Source organism: Macrobrachium nipponense, chromosome 18, assembly GCF_015104395.2.
Source record: "Macrobrachium nipponense isolate FS-2020 chromosome 18, ASM1510439v2, whole genome shotgun sequence".
Taxonomy (NCBI): domain Eukaryota; kingdom Metazoa; phylum Arthropoda; class Malacostraca; order Decapoda; family Palaemonidae; genus Macrobrachium; species Macrobrachium nipponense.
In genome coordinates, this window is record NC_087211.1 from 47077566 (window position 1) to 47090065 (window position 12500).

Consider the following 12500-nt stretch of genomic DNA (forward strand, 5'->3'; position numbering starts at 1 on the left):
TTCGAGTGACGCGACCATTTGCGTCTCAAACGTCACAATTTGAAATGTATTTACGAGGTGTGAAACGTGACTCTTACTTTTCTCTCGGCTATTGAATATCACAGTGAATAAACAGTTGTAAGTCTCAGGTCCTTTGTATAAGTTTACTAAAAGCGTAAGATGAAGTAAGGGCAAATTTTGAAGGAAGTGATAACATCATTCGTATCTTCCAAACAATTTGCTATACGCGCAAAGAATGTCTCTGCCTGGTTTTCAGTAAAATGATTCAAGTTATACATCTTGCTTAGTATGTTGCATAAGAGAAGATTGAAAGTATGATGAAATGGTTGAGAGAGAGAGAGAGAGAGAGAGAGAGAGAGAGAGAGAGAGGTAGTTGTGTTGCATGATGATGTATTATAAATTGTCATAGAGAGAGAGAGAGAGAGAGAGAGAGAGAGAGAGAGAGAGATTGTGTTGCTTGATGTGATGATGCATGATAAATTGTCATACAGAGAGAGGGAGGTAGCTGCTCTGTTTGTCATAGAGAGAGAGAGAGAGAGAGAGAGAGAGAGAGAGAGAGAGAGAGAGAGAGAGAGAGAGAGAGAGAGGTGTGCGTAGTTGAAGATGCTTGATAAATCGTCGTAATTGAAAAAAAAAAGTTTTGCAAACTTTACATTGTTATTTTTTAGCAATGATTAAGCTTTTTATATTTCCAAACCCCGGATAAATAAGGAAATCAGGAAGGGTATCCGTCCGCTGAACATCTGCCATTGCAAATTATGAAATGAACCGATCAATATTTTACAGTAAATCATCTTAGTATTTTACAATAATAAGTGGAAAAATATGACACTTATTAACGGAATGATTACATAATTGGTATGTTAATGCCTTCACATGGTACTGAATAGACCAAATTGATTTTTTTATATTAAAAAATTATCCTTATACATACTACATATATATGTGTATATAGGTATAAATATATTTATGTATTTATATTTTTTTCTTCAAGATAAGCGGGCATTATGGAAGGCGGCAATTACTTGCAATGGATGACTGCAATTGACACCGATGTTTATCATTCCAGTACACTCTTAAATTCTCTGTAAAATTGATATTCCATCGCCTTTGTAAGTACTTTGTCAAAATAGATTTTGTGGTTGTCTGTTGAATGTTTAACCATAAGGCTTTTACGTCTCAATCTATTACTTTGTAGACTAACTTGATATATCTCGCCTGATGTTCCACTAGGTAATATTCAAGGTCTTCCAAAGTTTGTACTTTTTACTGTTGAAATTACTGCTGGTCTAGACGTTCATATTGTGCAGTATGTAGAGGTACTGTTTTTCTTATGAAGTTGTTATTGGCTCTAACAGAGATCTGGAACTAATCATAAGGTGCCCTTCCCGGCAATCACCCCCCCCCCCCCCCCTTCCTCTCTCTCTCTCTATCTCTCTCTTTCTCTCTCTCTCTCTCTCTCTGGTCTACCGGTCTCAGGGTCCGGGTTCGATTCTCCGCTCTGCCAACAAGGAATCAGAGGAATTTATTTCTGGTGATAGAAATTCATTTCTCGATATGGCTCGGATCCCACAATAAGCTATAGCTCCCGTTGCTAAGTAACCAACTGGTTCCTAGCCACTTAAAAATAACTAATCCTTCGGACCAGCCCTAGGAGAGCTGCTAATCAGCTCAGTGGTCTGGTAAAACTAAGATGCACTTAACTTTTAACTCTCTCTGGTAGGTTGTCAGGACAGGATAATGAAGCCTGCAGACTCATTGTTCACGGCCGTAATGTGTGCTAGTAGTAGTAGTAGTAGGGAGTTGCCTTTGAAACGGTTCAACCCGCTTTGCGCAACGTCACCATCGTAGTCTGTCCAGGCTCCACACACTCACAGTTCCCAGTGCAAGACGATTCACACTTCCTTTTTCTATGTAAGTTCAAGTTAGATAAGACTGAGATAGTTATTGTTATGTTTAGCTAAGTTAGGATTAGTTAAAGTTAGATTGGTGCCTGAGTAAGTCTCACTAAAGAGTCAAAACAACTATGGACATGCATGATTGGAAATCATACGATGCTTTTAAGTATCAATTCCTGTGTTTCTGATAGCAGTCGCTGTTTATGAATATATTACACACCATTTTGCTGCTTTATATGATTGTATGTATGTATGTATGTATGTATGTATGTATGTATATATATGCTATTTTTCACTTCTGTTTTCTCTTTTCCATCAACAATTATTTTCCATATGTATGGAAGATGATTTTGTAACATAATTAATGGTCCTCTATAAAAAGTTTATTTAATTTTAAATTTATATCATGTTAACCTAAATACCATAGCTCTTAGCTGACTGAATGTCATGAGAGATTTCCACAGGATTTACAGAAAACTCTCCTGGCGGGATTAGGAGTCTTAGAGGCCACATCCAATCTTCAGAATGATTAGACAGATTCTCGGTCACGGGATCTTTCCCTCTGTAGCTAGGCTATGGAAATGTCTTCATTCAGGTTATCATGACTTATAACCTTCCTCGTTCAAGGGGGCGAGAACAGGAGTAACTTTATATGAGGTCCACAATATATTATATCAGTGGTAGAAGGTGAGACTTGATACAAATCTGTATAAAAAGCTTTCTGGGTTCATTTTCAGTCCAACTAAGTAATTAGACATAAAATGTGACGCGGTAAACTTCTGAAAAGATGACGTAACCACCGCCGCCATCCACCCTATACGTCATCTTTTCAGAAGTTTACCTCGTCACATTTTATATCTAATTACTTATTTGGACTGAAGATCCAGGGTTCGAAAGCTTTGTATACATTTTCATAAAATCTCACATTCTACCTTTGATGTATTATTGTGGACCGTATACAATTATTATTATTATTATTATTATTATTATTATTATTATTATGATTATTATTATTATTATTATTATTATTATTATTATTATTATTATTATTATTGCTGTTATTATATTATTATTATTATTATTATTATTATTATTATTATTATTATTATTATTAAGGAGAATGGCAACATCAGTGGAATTGATTTTTATTAGGTCTTTCCAATTCTTCTTTTCAATCCTTTTTATTACTTTCTTTTATCAAGGCTGATATTTGCTAATACCTGGCTGATGTTCATAGTCCTGATAAGGAAGGTAATGGTTTGTTTTAATAATGTTAACTTTTTTTCACATGAGTAGAAGTTAATAAGGACAAGGTATTATCAGTATTATTGTTATTCTTTTTATCACAGTCCTCCTATTCGACTGGGTGGATTTTATAGTGTGGGGTTCCGAGTTGCATCCTACCTCCTTTGGAGTCCATCACTTTTCTCACTGTGTGCTGTTTCTAGGAGCACACACTTCTGCATGAGTTCTGGAGCTACTTCGGCATCTAGTTTTTCCAGGTTCCTTTTCAGGGATCTTGGGATCGTGCCTTATTATTATTATTATTATTATTATTATTATTATTATTATTATTATTATTATTATTATTATTATTATTATTATTATTCAGAAGTTGACCCCTATCCATATGGAACAAGGCAACAGTTACATGTCACGTAGGACCTATCGCGTTAAATATCTTTAAAACTCTATTAATATATATATCTTCCATAAGCTTGAGGGTCGTTTAGCTATTGGCAGGTCAATATCTGTTTTACCTCATCGGTAAAGGCTAATGGAAATGATAAGTACCTAAAGTATACTGGTCAAACAATGAACCAAAGCCACTGCCATTGATTGTTCCAAAATACAAAACTTGCCGTTTTGTAGCGCGAGGATACGGTAATTTAATTCATTAATATCTCAGTTACCGTGTCTGTTAATGTCTCCATTTATTTATGTAGCTTTTCATTTTTATTCATTTTATGTACGTGTTTGTTATTTGTTAATCACCATTAGGCAATAGCACATTTTTGTATATCTTACTGTCAACAGTTACAACTGGTCACGGCATGATACAGCACTGACATTATAAATACAGGAATTCTGTAGCCACAAAGCTAATTTGGAAATACTTTGTAAAAGCATAATGTTTGAATAATATTTCTCTTAATGGAGGTTAATGGATAGCTTCCTGTTATCTGTATGATGATCACTCGTGAGAGAATTAGAAGTTAAAGGTCTGTATATGAGAAAATTAAATACGTTAAGTGTTTTGTCTTTATGCTGTAGGTAAATGCATTATTATCCTTCCCAATACACTTTTATTTTTTTACTGACTTCCAAAAAACATAGATTTGTGTTCAGTGTTTAGTAATGAAGTCCATAAAATTACATAATGCATACTTTATTCTGTAGGTAAATGCATTATTATTCCCCCCATTACACCTTTTTTTTTTTACTGTCACGGCTAAATTACTTCCTGGAAGCTGTTATGATTCGAAAACATTCGACAGGTTTGTAATGAAATACGAATATTTCAGAAGCGTACGTTTTCTAGATATTATTAGGAAATTAATACTTGTATTTAGTGAAATATCTTCAGTGCGTTTCTTTTAGTATTCTTTGTCATATCATCATGGAAGGATCAACAAACTTTGATTCGGAAAAATAAATTTAAAGCAATCTGACTCTTCAATATATTTTTAATAAAATGACGTTGGTATTATTTTCTTCAAAGAAATAAGAAACAGAATCAAAGTTATATCTTGTCACTGAGGGATTTATATGTATAAAAAAAAGAAAATGAATGTTTTCCGGTTTTTCAACTTTTTCTTTGATTTGTGAAGATCCTTGTTAGGTAATATTAAGCAGCAACAGTCAAAGAGATTTAGTCTTTGTATGCAAATAAAGGGTACACGTCTTTTGCAGAGATTATCATTGTACAAAATAAAAACTTCTTTCAGTTTTCTTCTGAAGATGGACACAAAGAAACCCACACGATTACTGGGTGTAAGTTGTTTGCTTGTAAGTATGTACATAGTATTTTACTTAAAACTCGAATACTCTCTGGCCCTATGTGTGGCCCTTTCTCAAGAGATGTGTAAGTGATCAGACTGGGTCAAGGCCCAGCTGCAGTCTTCTAGAACTTCATCTTGTTCCCATTGACCATCAGCTCAGGATATCACAACGACAGGAGGGGATGAACAAATCTCAAGAGAATGGAAACCCGGACAACCATCACATAAAGGACAGCTCGACAAGAAGAAGTTCCAGAACACTTCTGGACCACCTACACATCCCTGGAGAAAGGGCCTCACATGCGTTACAAATAAACAAGTTGTTCTCGGTAATCTTGTGGGTATATTTTTCCATTGTACAAAACATTACTTCTTTGACATCGGCATAGCATGTGCACGTTTACGCCCACAAATACGATGAACAATGTCTCACATGCAAAAAAAAAAAAAAAAAAAAAAAAAAAAACGGGTAGCAGAAGAAATATGATACATTGATAAAATCCGATAGGTTAGCTAGCTAGGGTTCGATCCCAAACAGGGAAGGCACGACCTGGGCTAATGCCGTTAAACACATTTACCTCCTTTAACTAATGCGATTAGTTATGTACTTGGTTGTCAATGGACCACAGTGGGTCGCAGGAAGTTTTGAGAAGATTTTAAATTGGAACTTTGCCTCGAGAGAGGTATACTTGGATGCTCCTCTTCGTTCTGCAAGAGGCTTTGAATCGCTTAAAAGAGAAGCTATATCAACCTCAAAATACACAAAAGAAGCAATTTTCAAAATGTATTTCAGGCTGTCAGATTCTGACCCCGGAAAACAATATTAGAAAAGTATACTATTGTTGTCGTCTCTCTCTCTCTCTCTCTCTCTCTCTCTTCTCTCTCTCTCTCTCTCTCCTTGAGATAATTTAAATGGAGATTTAACGTAATAGGCAACAATCACAAACACATTCTTCTTGAAGGAATACTTAAGAATGTACAAATTATCATATCACAATTAGAATAAGGAGAGCCTCAAAGAAATCTCTCTCTCTCTCTCTCTCTCTCTCTCTCTCTCTCTCTCTCTCTCTCTCTCTCTCTCTCCGAAAAATGGTCTTCATCAACGCATAAACGAGAAAACACGATATTGCGATTTGCTGACAATCGAAAAAGATATGCGAATTGTTTACTCGCTAGCAATATTTATAAAACATATATATATATATATATATATATATATATATATATATATATATATATATATGTGTGTGTGTGTGTGTGTGTGTGTGTGTGTGTGTGTGTGTGTGTGTTGTCTGTGTGGATGCATAAGAATATATATATTATATATATATATATATGTATATTATATATATATATATATATATATATATATATATATATATATATATATATATATATATATATATATGTATATACAAAACAACTCTCAATAATTTTTCAGCACCACCTGAATCTTTGTTAAAGATCCTTAACAGAATATGAAATGTTTTTGGTAGGGTTAGCGTTGAAGCATTCCAGCTAAAGAAAAATACCCCACTGGCTTATCACAAAAAATGAATAGATACGCCACTTCAAGATTCTCCGACTTCCTCAGTATTTCCTACTTTTCCGAACTTCATTTTGATGTCTTGAAACAACCCCTTCTTGTTGTTTTGAGTCTTTTTACACATATGAACACATAAGTTTTTTTTTTTTTGACCCAGTGAAAACAAAAACATTTTCATTTCAGTCATAAACTAATACAACATACAAACCTGCTGCAGATCAGTAATTAGATCAGTAGCGTGCTTGAAAATTCTATATACTTACGATAGCAGTTTTTAGGGTAATAAACAAACAAGCGAGCATCGCCAACATTGGGTATAAACAGATAATAATAATAGATAATAAGCAATAATAATAAGAATGACAGATGATAAATAATTGTTATTGATTGCATTATACCTAGAAACATTAAGCCACAACGAAGGCAGGTGTGCAATGGCCTGCTATGGGTTTAATGACGTATTGCGTACCCTTCCTCCCTTAAGAATATATGCCAATTATTCTTAAGTACCTTTTGGGGCAGAATATCAATTTTATTGATGGCTTTACATTATACCTTCGCGGATCAACGTCGCTGAAAAGCCCCGAAATTATTTTCCTCGCGCATGCGCAGTCAGTAGTTAAGGATTCCTAATGAGGGTCTTCCGCCCTTTCTCGGTCTTATTTCTGTACAGAGGCTTCATCAGGAGTCTCTTAAAAGGTCATTCCAAGATGCTGGTGGTCGACAGGAAATTATACCTTGTGTGCATTGCTGCCGTAATTGCAAAGAATCTTCCCCCACTGCAAGCTCAAGTGGGAGGGAGCGGCTTGCTTTCTCTGCTTTATCGAGCTCCTTTCTTTTTTCACTTTCTCTAATTGCTGCTATCATTGTTATCATTTCTTGTCGAAAGGTGTTCGACCGCGAGGAATTTAATGAAACCTTGAAACCATCCGGTGCCTCGGGGGAGAAAAGATTGATGGCGAACAATCCCCTTTTACCTCATAGTGGAAGTCGTAGGGATAGCAGCAGATTCTTCAGGCAGCATCAAAAGAAACGATCAGACACAAGTCGTCGTTCATTCAAAGACGGGATTTCTTTGCGCGTTTGGCCCGAGTAACCGGAGGTCCACACCAGTCTCTTAAGCCCAGACTTAGACGCACTTTCATAGGAAGGTACTGCTACGTGTGATTGCAATAGCAACAGCTCCGCCATCTTAGCTTCTCGAATTCCTCACACTTTCTGGATACGCGTGTCACTGCAAAGCCTGAGAGCCGAACGAAAGGATTTGAAGCAATTCAGACGTCCGTAGCAGGATTCGAAACCGCACTCTGAGTAGTAGAGCGAAGACGCTTTGCCGACATAACTACCACTAGGAGAATAAACGTGCACTGCTACTCATATATGCTTACGTGTCGAATTCAGATGCATGTCAAGGTTCGGTTAACAAGGGCATCAACAACAGATGTAATTCTTCAATAATAATAACTGACGATCAACACTTTAAAAGTAGTATTCGGTTTTCTTTTCTAATAGCGATGATTTGATCACGTGACAAACGTGTACGGCGCAGGTAGCCTATCATACCTGTCATATAACCGAAGTCAAAAGCTCGGGTAGAATTAAAATTGGTCACTACTATTGTAGCAGAATTAAGACTGGTTTACACCTACGCACTTTTGTGGTGCGGTCTGATACGGCGTGGGACCGCAAGAAACCTATCTATAAACGCACCAAAAGCGCGCCACCTCGCGGGGCAGGCGAAGACCGTTAAAGCCGCACGACGCCGTCCAGATTTTAAATAATTTCAAATTTATGCGCGGCGTCTGTCAGGTTGATGAAGTCGCACGAAGCCGTAAGCGGTGTGGCGCGGCCCTGCAACAAAAGAGGTAAGAACCCGCACAGTGCCGTGCCACACCGCACCACACCCCACGTGGTGCGATGTGGTGCGACGTCGTACCACCCGCGAGGGAGTATTATAGATTTTTTTTTTCTTTTTTTTTAGGTGAACCTCAATACTTTTCTTTGTCTTTTATTAAGAAATATTACTTTACAAAATTATATTTTATAATTTTGTATATACATTATAAGACCTATGTATAATATAAAAATATTACAATTTATTATTTTACAAAATTATATTTTACAATTTTGTATATACAAATTATAAGACCTATGTATTAATATAAAAAATTTAAAAAAAAAAAAATATTACAATTTATTATTTTTCTAAATGTTTTTAAATTAGAAACATACTGATTCGTGAAAATTTGGTTAACATTAGACTTAAATCCTATAATATTTGCATTAAATGTATTTAACAGTTTATTCTTTATATATTTAATAATTTGCTGGTCAGTACTTATTCCCAAATATCTTGCCATCCATATACTTGAAATAAAATCTGCTATTATTACCATTGCTGTATTTTCATCCCTTTTTGAGTTTGCTTCAAAATCTAGTTTTAAAATCCTTAACCTGCTATTAGTTTTTAATTTACAAAATTTTCTAAGCAATTCGAATACCCAGGACAACAAATTCTTAACCAAAGGACAGAAATATGCCATATGCATATTAGTTTCTATGCATCCACAACCGCATTCCTTAACATCTTTTATTTTCATCATGGCTAGCCTATCATTTGTACTTAAAACTTCATGAACATACTTAAACAAAATTTCTCTACTTTTATTTTCTATACACATATTATTTACATGTTCCCAAATTAGTTTCCAGTTGAATAGTGGATACAATTTTTCAATATTTCTTATTAGCACTTCGTGATATATTTATCATACTTTCATAAAAACTAGGTGAAAAATAGTGCAATCCTGATGTTGGCATTCATTTTCTATAAGGTAGGTTGCTCTGACTTTACAATAATAAATAATCATTTGGTAACCAAAACAAGGATCTTTTAAACATTTTAGAAATGTACTAAACATGATTGACTTCGCTTTACACTGAATATCAATAATTCCACAACCACCTCTTAATTTTGACAAAAACATAGGTCGATTGGATGGAAGGTTGCCGCGCATTCTGGGGAGGATAAAAGGGGCCGGACAGACCACGGGGGCATCATTCGCGCTCTGGCAGCCTGTCGACAATGTATAAATAAATAGAATTTTATTATCTTAATGATAAATGATTTTTTAGTTATTTTCTTAAATGATTTTGTACATTTTATATCATTCATAATGTTTCTTTTTGTAATAAATATGTTGAAATACTGACTTGCATTTACATTTTCCTTATTGATGCTTAATCTATATGTCATGACAATATATATGATGATATGATTGGGTGAAATGAAATTGAAAAATGAAAAAAGCATGGCCATAAATAATAATAACATGAAGAAATATAACAGGAAATCTTGAAATAAATAGAACTCGGAAAATAACTGGAACTATAAAATGAAATGTAGCATGAAATAAATATGGCCATCAAATGATATAATAACATACAAGGTAAAGAACAATAATATAATATTGAGGACATGATCAAATGAACATGAACACATACGAATATGATAATGAAACAATAATTAACATTGACTGGACATAGTTATTAACAGGGGAACAATGAAAAATCAGTAGCAGACTAAAGACATATTGACCTCAGTTGATAATATATGATATTTGCAGTTGGAAATATTAAGGTATAAACCAAGTCCCAATTTCATTTTCTTAGATTCTATACTTTTCATGTTCATTTTCTTACATTCTATGCGTTTCATGTTCATTTTCTTACTTTCTATGCTTTTCATGTTCATTTTCTTACATTCTATGCTTTTCATGTTCATTTTCTTACTTTCTATGCTTTTCATGTTCATGTCTTCTTACTTTCTATGCTTTTCATGTTCATTTTCTTACTTTCTATGCTTTTCATGTTCATTTTCTTACTTTCTATGCTTTTCATGTTCATTTTCTTACTTTCTATGCTTTACATGGCTGTTTAGTATAAGTATTTTTGTTATGTCCTTCATTTGCTTCTCATTTGTCTCATTATGAATTATGTTACTCCGCAACAACACCGCAAGCCACCTGCAACACACCACTATACGGAGTAACAAAGCCGCAAGAGCACGTGCCCTGGCATAGCAACAACGACCATAAAACCGCACCAACGCCGTAACACTACGCTAGACACCGCAACAACACGCCGTGACATGCCCGTAACACACCCCACGGGTCCGCGCCACGCCGCCCAATAACAGTCATTTTTTCTCCCCACCTCGTCAATTTTCTGGCGGTTTCTTGCGGTCCCACGCTGTAACAGCCCGCAACACAAACGTGCGTAGGTGTAAACCTACCTTTATATTAATCATCTCATGATGGAAACGACCTCATGATTAAGTAATTATGTAGAGCATTTATATCTTTTAAAATTCAGCCTTGGCAATTTTAGAAAACGACGCTTCAGGCATTTTCCATTTTCACTTTTTCGAAGTAAGGTTCGCATTTCGCCTGAACCCAATAAAATGCTAAGTACAACAAGTAAGTGTTTATAATTGCAAGAATTGGAGCCAATGGCACAGAACCATGATTTCAGGAAGAGTTCCGTCTATCACTTGGTCTGTTTAAAAGTTTTTCTGTATTGGTTCGAGGTTACCGCTTGGACTCTGCATAATTCTTTCACGTTTTCCAATCTGAAAGACTGGTTAATTTCCCTTCTTTATCAGCAGGCGATGATTCCCTTCTTTATTTTATTTTATTTTTTTTATTCATATTTTTTTTGTATTCATTACAGCAAGAAGTAAGCGTATCTAGCAGCATGTGGCATTTAACAGCATATTTTTTTTATTTGGGAGAGGGGGGCGGTGTGGAGCGGGTGTCGTGGCGTGACATAATTAACTGATTGTGAAAACGCATTTCTCACCAAGTTTGATTGTAATGTCTTTGAAAAGGACGTAACTTGGTTAAAGAAACAAGTAAAAAATGCCTTGAAGTTTCTTCTGCGCAATTGAGTTTTCTGTCTGGTGTGCCACGGCCGACGGAATTCGGCAACGGTCCGATGATGACCTATACTGTTGGTACCTATAACGCTTCCAGAAGTGCGATTAAGGCTAAATTTAACCTTAAATAAAATAAAAATTGCTAAGGCTAGAGGGCTGCCATTTGGTATGTTTTATGATTAGAGGTTGGATGATCAGCATACCAATTTGCAGCCCTGAGGGCGGACGGACAGACAAAACGCCGGCACAATAGTTTTTACAGAAAACTAGAAATTATGTGTTTATTCGGCTCATCAATCATGAAAGATTTCTCAAATTCTTGTCTTTCATTCTACAAGGATATTTACTTGTGTTGTGAAAGTGAGTTTCGTTGATATCATTGATCATTCTACAAGGATATTTACTTGTGTTGTGAAAGTGAGTTTCGTTGATATCACTGATTTAACACAAAAATTTTATCCAACATTTCACATTATAGAACTGTGCATTGTAGGCATTACTAAGGGTCCTTTGCAGCGTTCCTCCTGACCTTAGCTTGCAACCCCTTTCATTCCTTGTACTTTAGCCCCATTCATATTCTCTTCCTTCCATCTTGCATTACACCCTCTAAAAATTGTTTCACTGTGCAACTGCGAGTTTTTCCCCCTGTTACACCGTTCAAACCTTTTTACTCTCAGTTTCTCTCTCAGCGCTGAATGACCTAGTGTCTGGCCTAAATTTTATATTCCATCATACGTTAAAAATGTCACAGTGTATTCTTCTGCACATTTTAAAATGCAGCCTCTCTTCTCTCTCTCTCTCTCTCTCTCTCTCTCTCTCTCTCTCTCTCTCTCTCTCTCTCTCTCTCTCTCTAAATATGCTTAATACACATGAATTATTTGGTATTTACAATATTACCATAACATCTGTTTTATGAGAACAACGTAAAGAAAATATTCTCTCTCTCTCTCTCTCTCTCTCTCTCTCTCTCTCTCTCTCTCTCTCTCTGTCAGAAGGCATAAAACTCAATACATCATTATATTCATAATGCCTATCGACATAGATTCTCTCTCTCTCTCTCTCTCTCTGATCGTAGATAAGTCTTTAACGCAAAATGACTTTTTCATTCCCCCCATTTT

At 35.5% G+C, this 12500-nt stretch overlaps 1 long non-coding RNA gene across 2 annotated transcripts in view; it reads left to right on the forward strand.

The window, feature by feature from the left end:
* Positions 1–12500, forward strand: part of LOC135196750 (uncharacterized) — an 830226-nt gene that overhangs the window by 502766 nt on the left and 314960 nt on the right. The gene's annotated exons all lie outside the window — the stretch shown is intronic.